The sequence below is a fragment of the Rhodamnia argentea genome, chromosome 7 (genome assembly GCF_020921035.1).
Source record: "Rhodamnia argentea isolate NSW1041297 chromosome 7, ASM2092103v1, whole genome shotgun sequence".
Classification (NCBI taxonomy): domain Eukaryota; kingdom Viridiplantae; phylum Streptophyta; class Magnoliopsida; order Myrtales; family Myrtaceae; genus Rhodamnia; species Rhodamnia argentea.
In genome coordinates, this window is record NC_063156.1 from 13,503,734 (window position 1) to 13,511,012 (window position 7,279).

A 7,279-nucleotide genomic window follows, 5' to 3' on the forward strand; every position below is an offset into this window, starting at 1 on the left:
AAATATTATCCCTACTAGTAACATATGTCCGCAACGGAGTCATAAACCAACTCCAATTATCAATATCTTCCCGATCGACTACAACAAATGCCAACGGGAATATGTGGTTGTCACCATCAAGTGAGGCTGCTACAATGAGTGTTCCTCGGTATTTCCCGTACAAATGAGTACCATCAACAAATATCACAGGCCGACAACTTGCGAAGCCTTCAATCGTCCGCTTGAAAGTCCAAAACATCCGGTTGAAAACGGTGCGGCTTTGATCTATGTTCATGTGATCATCGATCACAAAATAAGAACCTGGATTCCTTACCATCATTTCGGTCATGAACTTTCTCAACATACCGTACGACTCATCCCATCCTCCAAAAGCTTCGGCAATCGCCATTTGTTTAGCTGCCCGGGTTTTACGATAAGTAGGTTCGAAATGCAGCTTGTCTTGAATCTCCGCCATGAGTGCCTTGATTCTGATATCCGGTTGGGCGGTAACCATTGCTTTTATCCGGCTGCATATGTATCTACGATCAAGTTGTCGATGATCCCGTGACATTTGAGGATGACTACATGTGTGTGGCCCATTGTACTTAACTATTTTCCAAAATAGGGTACCCGCTTTATTAGACGCGCGGAGCCTCCAATCACATGGTCCATTCCGATTACCGCACCTTATCACATATTGGGACTTATTTGTGACATCACTGCGAAAGTGATGATTTCTTATCAAAAAGTACTCTTTCGCAGCCAACCGTAACGCGTCCCGTGATGGAAATAACATGCCAACATCAAATTCTTTTGATGGATCAAATAACATATGTCCCGGCTTGGCTCTTATATCGACTTGCATCATATCAAAGTCGATCTCCGAATATGGCGGCGGATGTACAAACGGCAATATGGGATTACTACAATAGGTGTTGTAGTAAGCCTCCATATTGTCACCTTCGATATCTTCCTCATCATTGTCATCACTGTCTATCCATTCATCATCTTCTTCATCGCTATCATCTCCATCATTATCATCATTATGATAGGGGTCCACGTACTGATTATGCACACCAACTTCATCTTTATCGATATTACAACCTTCCTCGCCTGAATTATTTATCATTTGATGTTCGGTTGTGGTTGCATAAAACTGTAAAAATCTCGTAGCACCAGTCTCAAGTGCAAATTGCTTGATCATCCTAATGGTACCATCATCACGCACCTCCGTGATGTCGTATATGACACAATTCGATGTTAAAATCGGGAATCTATATATGAGGTTATGAATATCTTGGTTGGGTGTTATATTCAACGCGCTCTCTATCGTAGCACGTAACTCATCAAATGTTGATATGTTTGCAAACTTGAACATGATAGATTGTCCGCCTTCGTAATCATGTCCATATTCATTTTACACTATTCTACCTCCCTAGTATACAATCGCAACTAATGAAGATGACATTCTGCTAAATAAAGAAATTACAAATTATTTCGCACATACAATTCAGCAAACATTGTCCCGAGCTCATTAAGTAATTAATATTATAACAATTAATATATCAAATGAAATGAAATAAATGTATCATATATTCCTAAGGATTTGCATGGGCAAATAAAAAAAAATTCATAGCCAATTTGTCAAAAAGGGAAAAATCTTCATTTTCAAAAGCACGGAAAGTCAAATTACCGAAATAAGGATTTGCCCAGTTAATTGTGGCCATTTACTATTTTTCGGGATTTCTCGAAATTTTACCCTTTTTTTTTTTGGAGAAATTTTCCCATAAGGGAAAAATTGTTATTTTTTTAAAATCGGCAGCCCAATATCAATAATAGTCCATGGCCAGTTGATTTTGCCATTTACTATTTTTTGGGATTTCTCGAAATTTTACCTATTTTTTTGGGACATATTTTCCCAAAATGCCAAAATTGTTATTTTCTTTTAAATCGGGGGCCGAATATCAATAATAGTCCATGACCAGTAGATTGTGGCCATTTACTCTTTTTCAGGATTTCTCGAAATTTTATTCATTTTTTTGGGAGAGATTTTCCCGGAATGGCAAAATTGGAGTTTTTTCCTAATTTATTTTTTAAAAAAATTATTTACTAAATTATTTTTTAAAAAAATTGATTGTGGGCATTTACTCTTCCACGGCCAAGCGAGGCCCAAATTTGTAAATATTTTTTTTATAAATTAATTTACTAAATACTTTTTTTACAAAAATTAATTTGGAAAAAAACCTGCAAAATTCTTATTTTTTTTAAAATCGGGGGCCAAATATCTATAATATTCCATGGCCATTTCATTGTGACCATTGCAGCATTGAATTCTTCAAATTTTCAATGATTTTTTCCTATTTTTTTTCTTTTCTATGCTTTTTTATCAATTTTTAATTTTTTTATTTCCTTTTTCCGAATTTTCAAATTATTTTAAAAATTTATTTTTTTGGACTGGGTCAAATTCGGCCTGCAATTCTCGGGTCATCTGATAACCTAAAAATGAATATGGACATAATTGTGAAAATGAGTCCAAAAAAAATTTAACCACATTAGGCCAAACTTTTTATTTTCCCCTGTCTCCAAGTACAGCTCTACCTGTTAATTTTTTTTTTAAATAGAGCGCTACAAAAAGCCATGAAAGAGAACGCGATAGCATACTTGGACATAGGGTAAATAAAAATATTCGCCCTAATCTCGTTGATTTTTTTTTTAATCGAGTCAAATGCGGTCCTCACTTCTCGTATTGGCTATCTGATAACCCTTTTTTTAAGTTATTTTCCTAAAAATTCATTTTAAACTTTTAAAACAATATTTACATTCACAACAATTTAAAAAAAATTACTAATAACCTATATGTAACATACATGATTCAGATATAAATAACAATCACATAAATAAATCTACACTTACGAAGCTGCAAAAAATAATGAAAAAGAAATTTACCTCAAATTATCGAGAGAGCGCACGCACCGAATGAGGAGCTCAAACTGTCAAGAAAAAGTACCGAATTAATTTAAATATTAATATAAAAACGTAGTACTAACAACATATAAATAAAAATTCATACTTAACTATAAAGAAATGTGTCTAAGGGAGAGCGTTTGAAGGACAGTAAGAGCGTCTAAGAGAGAGACAGTTTGAAAGAGGGAAGAAATGAGAGAATATTTTGAGATGGACGAAGAACGTTTGAAAGAGAGGGAGAGCGACAAAGCGTTTCCAAAAAAAGAAGAAATGAGAGAAGGAGAGGAAGAGGGAATTTAAAGAAGTGAAGAGAGGAGCAGCAGAAAATCTGGAGCATTTTGCGTCTTGTAGCGCTTGACGTTGCAGTGCGCAAAATGCGGGGGAGAGGAGAGCCCCCACTCTTTCGCGGCACAAACTTACGCGAGGAGAGTGCCACACGGAGGGCGGGGACAGCGGCACAGAGGAGAGGGGGAGGGGGCGGCGCCGCCCCGCTCGGCGGTTCAACCGCCGAGCGAGACCCAAATCCGTATTTATTTATTTTTTAAAAATATTTTCGTAAATATTTAATTTAAAAAAATTAAATTGGAAAAAAACCCATGCTTTGCTTACCAAAGTATGTCGTTACATTTTGGCTTTTTGGCTGATGATGAAGATCTCCACACACCCGCCTCCAAAATATCCAGTACCAACAAGCAATTCTAGCGAAAATGGTACCCGAAAGGCTGAAACTACAAAAAGGAGGACACTTTGTCGTGGTGCGGAGATTCGAGCCGGGCGGGCTTGGATTTCGCTTGAATATGAGCCCGCCCCGAACATTCCTGGCCTATACTTTCGGCTCGGAAGAGCGGGCTCAAACCGAATTGACACGAGCTGGTCCGGGTCGGTTCAGGGTAAGCTCGAATATCGCATTCTTTAAAAACACGAAAAATTAGGTGATGGATCATTCCCAAAATTCAACAAATGAAACGAGTCACCTCGAGCAAATCTATGGATGGAAAAACGAGATTAACACGACATTTCCCATAAAGGAGTTTTATAAGAGAAGAGAGAACATTTTAGGAGAATATTTCATATTAAAAGGGATTAGGATTGAAATAAAAGGGATTAGTGCTAATTAATTATTTTATAAAATCTAAACTCCTCCTAGTAAGGAGGGATCAGAGGGTACTTGGTAACAAAAAAAAAATGATCTTCTTTTCCACATAGGTCATCGTTTTCTCTAGGGAAATTTTCAAATAAAGACTTGAAACGGTATCATTTTTTTTTAATAAGGGCATGAAGTGTTCTCATTTTCTAAATAAAAAAAAGAGGTCCTGAAGTAGCTGTGTAAGTCTTAAAAAATGGCCTGACTTTCAAATTGCTCAAGGGCATTTTCATCTTTTATTTTTTTGAATTTTTTCATTTTTTTTCATTTTTTTTCTTTTCTTTTTGCCGGTCCGGCCGGCCACCGGCCATGCTCGGAGACGATTGGGCAAGGGTCACACTCGCAGGCCACAAGCTACCCTTTGGAGAGGGTCGCCTTGCCCACGACCATCGAAGGCATAGGCGAGGCGACCCTTGCCACTTGCCGACAAGGGATTGCAGGCCCTCACCCAATCGTCGGCGAAAGTTGCTGGGCTCTCGCCGACTGCAGCAAAGAAAATAAAAAGTAATGAGAAAAAAAATAAGAATTAAAATTATCTTTAGACGAAAATACCCTTGATCGATTGGAATATTAGCCAGCGTGCGTTAGCCTTTTTTTGAAATTGTCATGCCACTTCATGCCTTATTTGAGACTAACATGACCTTTTGTTGCACTTATTTGGAATTTCCCTTTTGCCCTTACATATCCTTAAAGAAATTTCAATCCTTTGGTATTGATTTTCGCTCGATCCATGGTTAGCATCCAAACATATTGCGATTCAATCCATCATTCATTATGTTTTCTTTGACAATTAACTGAATTTCTTCTCTTTCTTTCTAATATTCCTTAACAAATAAGAAAAAAAAAATTCTACACCCAAATCGAATCGACGACAACTCAACAATTAGCTAGCACAGCGACTAGTTCAACACACTAAAATTGTCTGTCCAACACCCTTCCGAAAAATTAGGTTGTTGCAAATCGATTATAATTGTGACAATTCAATCTTAAATATTTTCTTTCGCGTAAATTTAATCCAACCAATTTTTGTCGAAAATTGCTGACGTGACGCTACTAGCACAAAACAATATTTAAAATTTTGTGACATTTTTTTTATTCTTTTTCTTTTTATGCTTTTTTCATTCTAGCCGATGAGGCTCAAGTCCTCACCAGAGCCCACGAGAGCCACTCTCGCCGGATCTGGCAAGGGCTCAAGCCTCGCCGATGGCTAGGCAAGGCACAACCTCACGGGATCTAGCAAGGTCAAGCCTCGTTGACCCACCCGGCTACTGGTGAGGTCAACCTCGTCCGGTGAGAGCCAAGTCGAGCCTCGCTCGCCCAAGCCGGCGACCTCACCGGTCATAATGAAAAACACAAAATAGATAAACAATAAAAATATTAACGAAATTCTTAAAAAATTATAAAAATTGTCCACACTAGTATCGGTGTCACGTTGGTAATTTTCAATCAAAATTAGCCTAATAAATTGAACCGACACAAATGTAAAAGGTTTAAGATTAAGTTAGCAACAAAAAAAAAGATTAAGACCTAAATTGTCACAATTGCAATAAATTTAAAGCTTTTTCGGTAATTTTCCCTTCCCTCTATGGTAGTAGTCGACTTGTATAAGTGCAATTTGAACTTTGCGGTTGGTTCTGATTGCGAGAGATGGTGGTGGTAGTGGCTTGGTTGACCAATTGAGGTGGTGGTGGCCACACGGTGATCGACTTATGGCCAGGAGGTGGCATGGGCAGCGAGCTAAGCGGAGAGGCAATCCCACAACCGGAACCTACAATTCATGCATGATAAAAGGGATTCGGATTCCCTAACATTGCTTGGCAATGTTAGGGGTGACATGATCGATCCAGGCCGTCCAAATAAAAAATGGATGGCCCGGATTGATCCACATCACTTTTTTAAAAATTTTAAAATTTCCCGCCAAAAAATTCCCCCCCTTTTAAAAGATAATGTGGATGAATCTGGGCCGTCCATTTTGAATGGACGGCCCAGATCCATCAATGTCACCCCTACCTTTATGGTAGGGGATCCGGATCCCGATAAAAGGGTCTGCTGGAATGTATGGTCAAACAAAGGAGGGATATCCAAGGAGAACGTTGTTACTGAGGGATTGTAAATGACGGCCGAAATTTTTAGTCCAAAAAAGAGAAAAGAAAAAAGTATATCATAAGAATCGGGGGAAATTTGTCCAAAAAATCCTAAATATATTGCGTTTTTGCCGATTCAATGTCAAATCTTTTAATTTTGTCAATTCAATCCAAAAAGTATATTTCTAAATTGGCCAAAAAATTATAAATTTAGAAATTTTTGAATAATTATTTTGATATTTAGATAGCATCTTAATTTATGGGGAAAAAAAAAACAAAGTACTTTCTGTTTTCTATTAAGCTGAAACAACGGACGATCCGGCAAAAAAGCTTTAACTCAACTTTTTATCTTCCAAGCTGAATGCTATTGCCAAGAGCTAGCTTATGGAAAGCCAATTACGATTACCACAAATGCACAGAAACTACAATCCGAAAAGCCGAGTACAGACAATACCACCATTACAACCGACACAACATAGCATAGTTCGGATGCCCCACGCCATGAAAATTTGGGAGAACTCCAATCTACCTCTGGAAATGTGGATCTAATGGAGCTTGCTCGCATGAAGAAACCAGCTCAACATTCAGCATGTCCGAATTTGGATGGGATAGGATTAACTAGGGCGGCGCCCAAGAGCATAGCTCCATGGATGGAAGAACAATCTCAACGCAACTCGTTGCTCTTGTGCAAGTACATTCTTCTTTGAATAGTTTCTTTAATACTCTCAACACAAGAGGACCATAATTACAAAGTTATTTATAAGACTATTTTAAGTACAAATTAGGGAGAATAAAGATCTAGAAAATGCAATTATAAGTTAGATCTGTCAAACGGGAGGGTTGGGTTGGGTTGGATTTGGGTCTCATATCCGATCCATACCCGACCTGACCTATATTGTTTAAATATTTCATATTTAATTCAATTTAGAAAACCTTATCTCTTTTAAATTTTTTTAAAAAAATTAGATTATATTTTTTTAAAATAACATAAAAGAATCTGAATTTTTTGTTTTTTTCTTTATCTCGTTAGCTTTTTTTTTTCTTTTGTTTTTTTATTCTAAGTCCGGCGAGGGTCGCCGCCGACCCTCGTCGGTCACAAGCCAGCTGC